This window comes from Salvelinus fontinalis, chromosome 27, assembly GCF_029448725.1.
Source record: "Salvelinus fontinalis isolate EN_2023a chromosome 27, ASM2944872v1, whole genome shotgun sequence".
Classification (NCBI taxonomy): Eukaryota; Metazoa; Chordata; class Actinopteri; order Salmoniformes; family Salmonidae; genus Salvelinus; species Salvelinus fontinalis.
The window spans coordinates 10,168,306-10,181,006 of NC_074691.1; positions in this window are offsets into that span (position 1 = coordinate 10,168,306).

Below are 12,701 nucleotides of genomic sequence, written 5' to 3' on the forward strand. Positions count from 1 at the left end.
TGCAAAGCGTTTTTGGAATTATGTTAATATTTTATTGTCTCCACAGCGCCACATTGTATGAAATTCACCGGGAAAGAAAAAGCCTCAGTGTTCCCAAGTGTGACTTAAATGCATAACGTAAAACTTCAATTGAACGCAGTCCCAAATCACCTGCCCCTTTTCATAGTTGGGCATCGGCACACATTTCAGGAAATAGACGTCTGTTTCAAATAAACTCCAGATGAATTGTTTCACGAGTGAACTTCAGTGAGTACCGTAAATATTGCAGAAAACAAGATAAAGGAGAGAAACATCATTGTCATGGATGAGACATCAGTGTGGTTTGACATGGTCGACCCAACTACGGGGGGATAGAAGGCTCAACGAGTGAGAATGGTCTTGAGAACAAAATTAGAGGTGTATGATAGTCAGCCTCGTCTTTGCAAGTGTGATCAGTAATGGATTTGTTATTTTAATGTGTATTTTTATTCATTGTTTAACTATGCAAGTCAGTTAAGAACAAATTCTTATTTACAATGATGGCCTAGGAACAGTGGGATAACTGGCTTGTTTAGGGGCCGAACGACTGATTTTTACCTTGTCAGCTCAGGGATTCGATCTAGCAACCTTCCGGTTACTGGCCCAACACTCTTACTACTAGGCTACCTGCCGCCCCACAATAACATTTTAACACAATAAACAGTTTGGTAGTGTTTTCAACATTTTATTGAGCAAAAGCTGTGTGTATTAAAGAAATAGACCCCTGGCTCAAATAGAAGCCTCTCTCTGATAAGCGGCGGTTGTGTTCAGTGATTGAAGCACATAAACGGCTGGGCTATCAATGAAAGTTTTACTGTAATTTTATTTAGGTGTAGATTTTAATGTAAACATTTAAGTAAAGATCAATGATGTTACATACTGTATTCATACTGTTTTACCGACTAAATTACTGGCAGTTTATATGTATATATATATATAGAGAGAGAGTGCGACTCTCTTTATTTGTAAGAGCCTTCATTTGGAATTTCCTGAAATAAGAATAACAAAAATGGTCCAATTTCTCAAGATATTGTTTATTGTCAGGATATTGTCATAACTGAAAATACTGAGTATGTATGTATGTATGTATGTATGTATGTATGTATGTATGTATGTATGTATGTATGTATGTATGTATGTATGTATGTATGTATGTATGTATGTATATAGTGTGTACAGTACTTGGGTGCAAGCTTGTGTGTTGGCATTATACAGGAAGTAATTATTACACATTCCCAAACTGATGTCAAATGTGTCTCATTAGTGCAGGAGGAAAAAGTCTCTCAGACTTCAATGTAAAAGCATGAAAGCATTCCATCCACACATCCTTGAAATAGACCTCTTCCCTATTCACCTTGAATGCTAAAGCATCTTTCATATGTAACTTTCACAAGCCCACCGCAGCCAGTCAGCCGAAGAGACCGTGCTCAGTCAGATCCAATGGGTTTTTTTGATCAGTGAAACCCACATGGCCCTCTCCTGTGACTGACTGCTCTGTGACTGACTTCAACGCCACCCGTTATGGAGCCATACAATTAATTAAAAGCAGGCCCTGGTGTTTGGAGTGGAGAGTGGTGGGTGGGTGGTGGGGTTGGAGGGGCGGGGCAGAGTGTTGTTTGTGCGGCGTGTCGATAAGACTTTTTGTCTGCGCACATCGCTGCCTCAGCACAGGCTGCAGCCCGCAGGAATGCCATCGGCTGACAGATGCACCAGAACTGAACAGCATGTGTCTCCCAGAGTAACCGTTTAGTACGCCAGCCGTGGTGGGTGCCAAGCTCACTGTTTCACTCTGACCACCGTCCCGTCCTTACCCCCCTCTGAGCGCACAGGGAGAAAAGCCCCGGCATTGTGTGAACTTATGGTTCCGGTATGCTATTTAATGGTATGCTAGTTAATAATGCCGATGCCATCCCAACCAGTGTGATTTGTAGATCTAAATGAATGAACAACAGGTGGGCATAGAGTTATGTGCACTGAATGTTTACAATCATATGGTTATAGTCTGTCAGACTGACTGCTTTCCCAGGATGATCACTGCTCTTCCTAGCTATTCCTCTGATATGCTCAGAATCAGGAAGTGGGGTTCACACCAATGGCCAGTAACCATGATCCAATAGAGCATGTGCTGCACATATTGGGAATCATGCTATCCACTGAGTGACAACACAGAGATCACACTAAATGATCACGATAGACACAATGCAGCCTAGAAATTGTCTTTGTCCCAAATGGCAGCCTATTTCCTATACTTTTGACCAGGGCTGATAGGCACATGGTTGCTGACTGAGCAGAGCTCCTCCTTCCTGGGTGTGGTTCTCTCCTCAGTCTCTTCTCACTGCCCCCCTGAAACCAACTTTCCCACAGGGCTTGAGGAGTGTTTACATGCCGGTGCCCAAATCTCCCTTTGATCGTCCCATTGGCCAGTTGCTCCCAATTAATGACAAACACATATTTGGGAATCTTTGACCTCCGACCTCAGTAAACAGGCCTGCCGCTGAGTGTGATGCATGGGATGAGCGGTGGTTTAAAGCAGGAATTTAAAGGGGCACAGGAACAGGGACTTAGTGCCCGCTGTGCAGCTCCCTCCCGTTGATCTTCCTCACTACAAGGCATTCCATCGTCAATCTAACCCTCATCAGAGCTTAACAACCATACCTTTAGGCCATTAGTGGCTGGCATGATGGATGGATGAACTGATGGGCACATTTTGCATTTGTAATAGTTGTTGACTTACAAGTGAATAGGTTATTGATGTAAATCCATTGATTGAAAAGCATACAACAAGAACAAAGTTGGGATTTTTTTGATCAAAGGAGATTTAAATGCTGCCATATGGGTGAATTATGGAATGAACACAAGTCTCTCTTGGTTGATATATTTGGCATAGTCAATGTTGGCAACAGAGATTTGTGTTTTGCAGGAATGAGTTGTTGGAGACAGATTTATGAATATGTTTGCAAGCAAGCAAAATTCGTTCTCCCTGGCCCTTTAAAAGTTATTTGAATCTGTTCCCATTAGAGAAATGATTGATCTACGACCTTAACTGGCATGAATGTGCCTTGAATGAAACATCACTCTGTGTTTGAGGAGCAGATTCTATCTAGGCTCAGTGTGTTGGTGATGACACACTGTGAATGATGCTCTCCAGATTCCCTAGGCTCTGGTTGTCAGTGCTCAGAAAATGGTGACATAAACAGAACGCTTCCTTTTTTCAACAAAAAATCCCAGTGCACAATACTGATGAATTAACCATGTTCTCAGTGGTTTGCTGTGTCAAGCATTTTCGAGTATGAGTCAGTCGGTCGGTAAGCCAAACAAGATTAGAATCCGTTTGCTTTGAAACCACTTGACTTCGTTTCTATACGGGTGGTTAATGCTCGGCCTAAACACTTGAGTTCGTTCTCATTGGAGAGAACGGAATGCAAATCTAATGCCATAATGATGGTGATGTTATCAAGGAATTGGACGATAAAGGAGGAAAAGGCTTTGACAATATATCTTCCTCTTTTTCTGCTTGACCTGCGCAGATGGATAGTTACACAAGAGGAGAAAGAGGTTCCTCTTCAATCCTTTAAACAGGAAGTGCCTGTGGTCACACTATTCATCTCAATAGGACAGTGTTCATTCCTGTATTCTGGGTGTTTTAAGTGTTAAATAAACCACAGAATGCACTCATTATTTATGGCCATTAATTATTAATTCTTAATTATGTATGGCACATGTTGCAAAACTCTGATAAGTTTCAAATGTCTGATTTTAGATGCACATCTATTAGAGTATATCCTATATACTGTATCCTTTGGGAATCAATCAATTTAGCTGTTACAAAATGTGCAAAAAGTACACACCAATCCAGGTTAAGACTTTAATGTTTTCTCTTTTTGCTCCTCTGAACAAAAAGTAGTGTGACTCAATGATAAATGTTATCTAATTCCAGATCTCCATTAAATCTGGGGGTTTTGTGGTGTGGTAAGACCTACTTCTCTCTCTGGTAAGCACAATGTGACATCTGCATCCCCTGCCACTTCCCTCAGCTGGTCCAGACTGCCTCTGTGGCTGCCTGGGTCTCTGCCGACTGGGGAAGTGTCAGTGACCCCTGTGTGTCCTGATGCCTCTGGCCGGCCCAGCCTAGCCCAGCCCCGCCGGACCTCCAGGGGGAGGCCATGGTCCTGCCAGCGGATGGTGTGGGAGTGGTGTGTGGATGGGGGGGGAATCGAGGAGGGGAGACAGGATAAGAGATGGGGAATTGGTCAAATACATTCAGGGAGGGAGGCCAGCTAGATAGCAAGGGCAGTGGGAGTCAGAGCTCTCTCTCCATCAGGTCAATGTTCTCTCCTGTTTCCGCTGTTATAGATCCCCCTCCTCTCTCTCAGACCCAGCTGAGGAAGAGAGAGAGAGGGGGGAAGGAGTGGTGCTCTGCTCTGGCAGCCAGTCAACTGGCACCACAGTAACCTTGGAGAGAGAGAGGGAGGGAGAGAGGGAGGCGTTTGCCTGGATAGCAGCCCCGATGCACCTGTTGTTTTTGTCCGAGAGCAGTAATTATTTAGGTAATCGACCCACAAACCCCCAGTTTTGCCACCCATCCATGCTAACCTCCATCAATTACATTTCCATAGTAACCGCCTGGATACAGTGGGCCCACTACAATGGACCATTGTGCAACTGCACTTCCCGTGAAATGCTTTATCAGAAACCAAAAAGCATCTACCTTACTTGAGATTCAGCGGGAACATACTCCTTGATGTTTATTGTTTTCCATTCAGAGAAAAATACCATTCTGATTGTATCCTGTTATGCAAAAGAAACTCATCTCTCATACATGAATAAAGATAATGACTCATTATTAATGTGGGTGTACAGTTGATCATGCTTAATTTAAATCAGCATGACAATGGTCATGCAATAGATGGAAACCTTTTGTTTGATTTAAAGAGGTACGTAGGTAGTATGTACTCAAAATGAAAAGATGTACTGTAAAGCATTTCTGATTGGTTTCCTTAATTTTACTTACAGAGAGACAAACTGAAGAGGCAGAAGACAGACAAAAAATGACTTGCTGAGATAGTTGTATGATTAAGACATGAATCTACTGTGAATCTACAGTCACTATCATAATGTGCTCCATAGCTCGTTTGAGGAGTTAGTGAGGTAACTTTAGTCAACACTGAGTTCAACTCGGGATAACCGGTACCACCAAAGTCGCTCACCTTTTAGCCAGATCAATCTCTTGGGCAGATGAATGGCACAATCCTCTGGAGCCTTTGGTAGAAAACAGATTAAATCTGGATTTGAGAAATGATATTAGAGCAAATGGATTTGTGTGGGATAATGCTGTAGGCCTACAGTTGACTGGCTAGCGTGTGCATTGCCTAATGTCAGTCTGGGCCGGGTGCATGATTCAGCTTCATCATGCAGATCAGATCAGGCCTATACCTTTCACCATGCTGCTAGCAAACAGATCATCCCAGATTACCACTGTAATTAGTTCATCTCAAGACAGGATCAGTCCTTAAACCTGTAGAAAGAGATAAAGAGTTTGGACAGTTTGCTGTACCATAGGATTCCATTAGTGGAGGTTGCAGAGGGGAGGGCGGCTCATAATAATGGCTGGAATGGAGCGAATGGAATGGCATCAAACACATGGAAGCAATGCGTTTGATGTATTTGATATCATTCCACTTATTCCGCTAGAGCCATTACCACGAGCCCGTCCTCCATAAGTAAGGTGCCACCAACCTCCTGTAGATTCCATTATAGAATGTCTTGTAGGCAGTGAAGCGTTCAAAGTAGAAATCTGAAGAGGCAGCTTATGGAAGCTAGTTCAGGAAGGTAAACAGTGCTCAAATCAACTCTTATTTGTCACATGCGCCGAATACAACCTTACCGTGAAATGCTATCTTAGAAGCCCTTAACCAACCATGCAGTTCCAGAAATAGTTAATAAATAAACTAAAAGTAAAACATTTGATAAAAAGTAAGACAATAAAAGAAGAATAACGAGGCTATATATAGGGGGTCAATGTGCGGGGGGTAAAGGTTACTCGAGGGTAATTTGTACATGTAGGTATGGGTAAAGTGACTATGCATAGATAATAAACAGCGAGTAGCAGCAGTGTAAAAACTAAAGGTTGGGGGGGGTGGGGTCTTAGGGGTAGAAGCTGTTAAGGAGCCTTCTGGACCTAGACTTGGCGCTCCGGTACCGCTTGCCGTGCGGCAGCAGAGGGAATAGTCTATGACTTGGATGACTAGAGTCTTTCACAATTATTTGGGCCTTCCTCTGTCACGCCTATTATAGAGGTCCTGGATAGCAGGAAGCTTGGCCCCAGTGATGTACTGGGCCGTACGCACTACCCTCTGTAGCGCCTTATGGTCGGATGCCAAGCAATTGCCATACCAGGCGGTGATGCAACCGGTCGGTGATGCTTTGTAGACTATCAAGCCAGCGAGTCGTTTCCAGTGAATCTACTGCTGTTATCGCAGATAGATGAACGCAGAGCAGCCTAGCTGACAATAGCCAGCTTAATTTTCATCAGAGAGACTGGGTTAAGAGCTTGGAGAGCTTCTTTTCTACTCATTTAACATATGTTTAGCTGGTCAAGCACCTCTTTATAGGATGTGCTGTATGCTGAAAACACTCCGGATTCTGCATTTAGTCTGTACGTTCAAGGACTCCAGGGTATCACATTACATTGTTTTCAGGAGCTAAAATATATGCAACAAGCTCAACCATGGGTACAGTATGTCAAGAAAACAGCATTACAAAAACATTTATCCTCAACGATCATTCTGCATATGTTAATGACTCTCAGCCCAGAGTCCAATACTAGGTACGTGTGTTTGAGGAGTTAGTGAGGTAACTTTAGTCAACTCTGAGTTCAACTCAGGATAACCGGTATCACGAAAGTGGCTCACCGTTTAGCCAGATCAATCTCTAGGGCAACAACTCCTTCAGAACAATCCTGCTCCCGGGCGGGCTAACTCACGGCTAACTCTATTCAACTTAACCTGAATGAAATGAGCCGTGAGTTGAGGACCAGTAAAATCAGATTTCCTCCCTCTTGCAAAGATTGCATCATCATCCCCTTCATTTTTCTTTAAATTTAACCTGTATTTAACTAGGCAAGTCAGTTAAGAACAAATTCTTATTTACAATGACAGCCTAGGAACAGTGGGTTAACTGCCTTGTTCAGGGGCAGAACAACAGATTTTTACCTTGTCAGCTCAGGGATTTGATCTAGCAACCTTTCGGTTACTGGCCCAAAGCTCTAACCACTAGGCTACCTGACCCCCATTTGAGGAAGACATCTGATTGAATATTTTATTAGTCAAATATGTTTATTGTGTGTAAAAAAAAAAATAGTAACGTTAATAACTATTACATTACACATTTAGTAATGACTGAATGCATTTGAACGTGGAGTAAAACTTGTGTATGACTTAATCAAATTCTTTTAGCGATAGGAGTGGGGAAAAAAGGTGCTTGTGCATACTACGATTGAAGCCAGATCTACTCAGGGTTTTCTAAAGCTAGCCAGCTTCAGTTAGCTTCACATTCCAGCTCAGGCTTCATCTGTACTACAACGGTGGATATTGCTCAGCCGCCTGCCGCTAACTCTAGCAGGCTTGTAACTGCGTGTGCATGTCGCATGTGGCTAGTCGAACGCTGAACTCTTCATTGAGACAATGCTGAAACATCAATCCGTGGGCGAGTCAGTTCGCGCTATACCCATTGTCAACACGGCCTTCCTCTGTGAGGGATGTTTTCTTCCATTTATTTTTTCTCTCTCTGCTCCTTCATTAGCTGCAGATGTGGTCCTTTCTTGATGGCTAGTGAAGAGAACTCTCAGAGAACATTCTCTTTAATTGGCTCTCAGTAGCCCCTCTGATCCTACAGCTCATTCAGTGATAACTAAACCCCTACCTACTTCACCTTGCTGCTTAAATGGCTGCTCAAGTGTAGAGCGTAGCCTCAATATTTTGTCCAGTTTATCGACACAATAAGTAACGTGATGTCATCGCCCACTGCAGCTGATAATAGATCACCATTATGTCTGAGTGATGGCTCATCTTGAGCTGATGGCCGGTAGGAAAAACCACTACATTGTGATAACGAGTACGGTTTTAGGATTATTTTATGAGAGATGTCATTCTTTTTTGCTGTGCAGTTCATAAAATGTGGAGAATCGTTTGTTTGTTAGGTAATTGATATTGTAACTTGTTTGAGGAAGAACAGGACGTAGTTGAGTTGATACATGGCTGTACCTGTGGTTAGTTCATTCTGAAATCTGGACGTAATCGCTCTCCATCCAGTGTTTGTCAATATAGAGAGTCATCCACCTACCATCAAAACAACCCTCAAACTACAGTCATTGATATTCAGATGCATTTTGACAGAACACTTTGAAAGGTCCTTGATGCCTGGGGAAACCTTGCAGGGCTGTTCTGAGTGCTGTTTTAGAGCCCTACTGTGGAGTTTTCATAATACCCATTAAACCTAGTGGTCAAAGAGGGAAATGGTTTCAATCGTTTTTCCAACATTCATTTTTTCCCATAGGTTGATTTAAGAAGCACTTAAAATAAGGTCTGTGTGTTGTGTAGGCTTACTCTGGCGTGACGTTTTGATAACCATTTACATCTCTCTAGGACAAGGTGACTTTTATCAATATATTTGGCTATATTTACTCTGTTTCGAAAATGCTAATTCACATCAAAGTAGACATCATGCAAAACGTCAAATCCCTGCAAGCTCCTGCATATCATCTCTAGCTTATACCTTTGCTAACCGGTATTTATTTTAAATTATTTAAAACTTGCACAAGACATTTCACATAATTGTCCATTGAAATAAATTGAGCCAATTTATTCCTTACTAGATTTAGCAAACATTAGATAGTTAATCCAGAGATTCCTACCTTTGCCTCGATTCGTCAGTTTCGTCCAAATTATCATGTAATTTATAGTTCTTTATGATAGCAACATTAGCAGCTAATTAGCAATACATTTTTGGGGGGTAAATACAGGTGAATATATTAATAAAAGTCACCTTGTCCTAGAGAGATTTGCATGGTTATCAAAACGTCACGCCAGGGTAATCCTACACGAAACACAGCTCTATTTTTAAGTCTTTCTAAAATCCCATATGGGAAAAATGAATGGTGGAAAAACGTAACCATTTCCCTGTTTTACCGCTATGTTTTATGGGTATTATGACTCACACTGTAGTACTCTGTTAATAAAGGGAGCTAGTCAAGACTCGTGCCGGTTTCAACTCATCAGTAGTTAACATTAAATACAGCGTTATGTGTTGATACACCCAACAGCATGCATGATATTAATAATTCACTTTTACCTTTGGATATTGTCTTGAATATGAAGGATGTTTTGGTTGATTTCAAATTTAATATACAAGTTATTAATATGTTGGATTCATGTCTCCATCTGAACCAAACATCTAAGTTGAAGAATAGGACTAAATCAAATCAGACTTTATTTGAAGTGCATTTAAAGTTTCATTTGATTTAGAGCCATTCTTTAACTTAGATTTTTGGTTTCAGATGGAGACGTGAATCCAACACACCAATCATTCATTTGTAGACAAACTGGATATATAATTGTGAACGCAACACATTACGCAACCAATATCAACATTTGAAGGAGATAGTATATACAGTGCATTCGGAAAGTATTTACATCCCTTTTTTCACATTTTGTTAAGTTATAGCCTTATTCTAAAATGCATTCAATTAAATGTTTTTGTCATCAATCTACACACAATACCACATAATGACAAAGTGAAAACAGGTTTTTAGAAATGTTTGCAAATTCATTAAAAATAAAAAACATAAATAACTTATTTACATAAACATTCAGACCCTTTGCTATGAGACTCAAAATTAAGCTCAGTTGCATCCTATTTTAATTGATCATCCTTGAGATGTTTCTACAACTTGATTGGAGTCCACCTGCGGTAAATTCAGTTGACTGGACATGATTTGGAAAGGCACACACCTGTCTATATAAGGTTGACAGTGCATGTCTGAGCAAAAACCAAGCCATGAGGCTTCGGGCCATGGATAATCACTGGAGACTTGGAGCGTGGAGCTGGCACAGGACGTACTGGGCTGTGGAGGCGCCCTGGAGACACGGTGCGTGTGCCGGAACAGTGACACACACCTCAGGGCGAGTGCGTGGAGGAGACACAGGACGTCCCGGACTGGGGAGGCGCACTGGAGGCCAGATGCGTGAAACTGGTGCATATGACACCGGACTGGTACCCGGCCAACAAAGAAATAGAAAAACTAGAATGGCCACCCAAATCACACCCTGACGTAACCAAATAGAGAAATAAAAAGGCTCTCTAAGGTCAGGGCGTGACACGTTCGCTGGAATACATATCGGACCAAGGCGCAGCGTATGTTGAGTTCCACATAATTTAATGATAAAGTGAAACTTAGCAAAGTCAAAAACAAATAAACAATAAACTAACAAGGGACCGTGACTACAGAGGTGCTACGTGCACTAACTCAAAACAATATCCCACAAACACATGTGGAAAAAATGCTACTTAAATATGATCCCCAATTAGAGACAACGATTACCAGCTGCCTCTAATTGGGAATACAAAATACAAAATCACCAACATAGAAAAACAAACTAGACAACCCCCCCAGTCACGCCCTGACCTACTCCACCATAGAAAATAAGGACTCTCTATGGTCAGGACGTGACAATTTTAGAATAAGGCCGTAAAGTAACAAAATGTGGAAAAGTCAAGGGGTCTGAATACTTTCCGAATGCACTGTATACTGTATATTATGAATAACATTTATATTAAAGTCAATATCCAAAGGTTAAAGTTTATTATTAATATTGTGAATTTGGTATCATAGTTATATGACTAATGTTAACTACTTCTAAACTTCCAAAGATCCAATTAACCATGGATGAATGATAGTACACCTAGCTTCACGTTGAAATTAGGGCGTTCAGGCAGAAATTGTTGGTCTGTGGCTTCACATTGTTTTTCAATATACCTCTTTATTTAGGTTTATGGCATGACGTTGAAACAATGACGTTGATTCAGAAATAACATTTTACTTACATTGAAACTAGGTCAAATAAAATATGTCTAATCAGATATGAAATTCGACATAACGTCAACCACCCAACATATATTGATGATAAGATAAAACATTTTTTGGGGGGTTTCTACGTGGATTTTTCACAAAATTTCACCATATGTACACAGTTCTGATGATTCTGATGAAATTAGATTGATGTAACAACCTGTTAGTCAGGTTAAGTCAATGTATTTAAATTGAAGTTTTACCCTAATTTCAATCTTTACTACGCTAGTTGAAATTAGATGAAAACAGTACTGGTAGATTGCTTTTTTCAATTCCAATGTACAGTATTCACCACGTTGATTCCCCAGTGGGTAGACACGTTAAAGAGAGTATCATATGTGCTTAAGATACTTCCACATTCCTAGTCAGTGTGACATACAGTACAATATGCTATATCTGAGATTATAAACTGGGTGGTTAGAGCCCTGAATGCTGATTGGCTGACAGCTGTGGTATACCGTATACCACGGGTATGACAAAACGTTTATTTTTAGTGCTCTAATTACGTTGATAACCAGTTTATAATAGCAATAAGGCACCTCGGGGGTTTGTGGTATATGGCCAATATACCATGGCTATGAGCTGCTTCCATGGCACTCCACGATGCGTTGTGCCTAAGAACAGCCCATAGCCATGGTATATTGGCCATATACCACATGCCTTATTGCATAAATATACTGTAGATAAAGGATACAAACTCTAGATTTTTAATGCCTGACACATTTTAAGACAAGGGCTAACCTGAAACAGTGCCTACGCATAACTCTGTAGCAGACAGCCTGTGGATAATATCAATAATAAATACCATCAAAGATTAAACAGAATTTTAAATCACAGTAGGCACTGGAGGAAATAAATGACTCCTCATGTAACAGTATAACTTTACGTCGTCCCCTCGCCCCGACACGGGCGCGAACCAGGGACCCTCTGCACACATCAACAACGGTCGCCCACGAAGCATCGTTACTCATCGCTCCACAAAGGCCGCGGCCCTTGCAGAGCAAGGGGCAACACTACTTAAGTCTCAGAGCAAGTGACGTAACTGATTGAAATGCTACTAGCGCGTACCCGCTAACTAGCTAGCCATTTCACATCCGTTACACTCACCCCCCTTTCAACCTCCTCCTTTTTCCGCAGCAACCAGTGATCCGGGTCAACAGCATCAATGTAACAGTTTAACTTTACGTCCGTCCCCTCGCCCCGGGCGCGAACCAGGGACCCTCTGCACACATCAACAACGGTCGCCCACGAAGCATCGTTACCCATCGCTCCACAAAGGCCACGGCCCTTGCAGAGCAAGGGGCAACACTACTTAAGTCTCAGAGCAAGTGACGTAACTGATTGAAATGCTACTAGCGCGCACCCGCTAACTAGCTAGCCATTTCACATCCATTACACTCAGACAAGACGCAAAGAATTCCCCTTTATTAGTCTTAGGTTCCAAGAATTGCTTTACATTGCACGTTTTTGACAGTTGGAAGGATACAACCACTAAAGCATTGATGAACAATAGAAGATACTTTTATCAAACTGCTGTACTAGGAGTACACAAGATAAA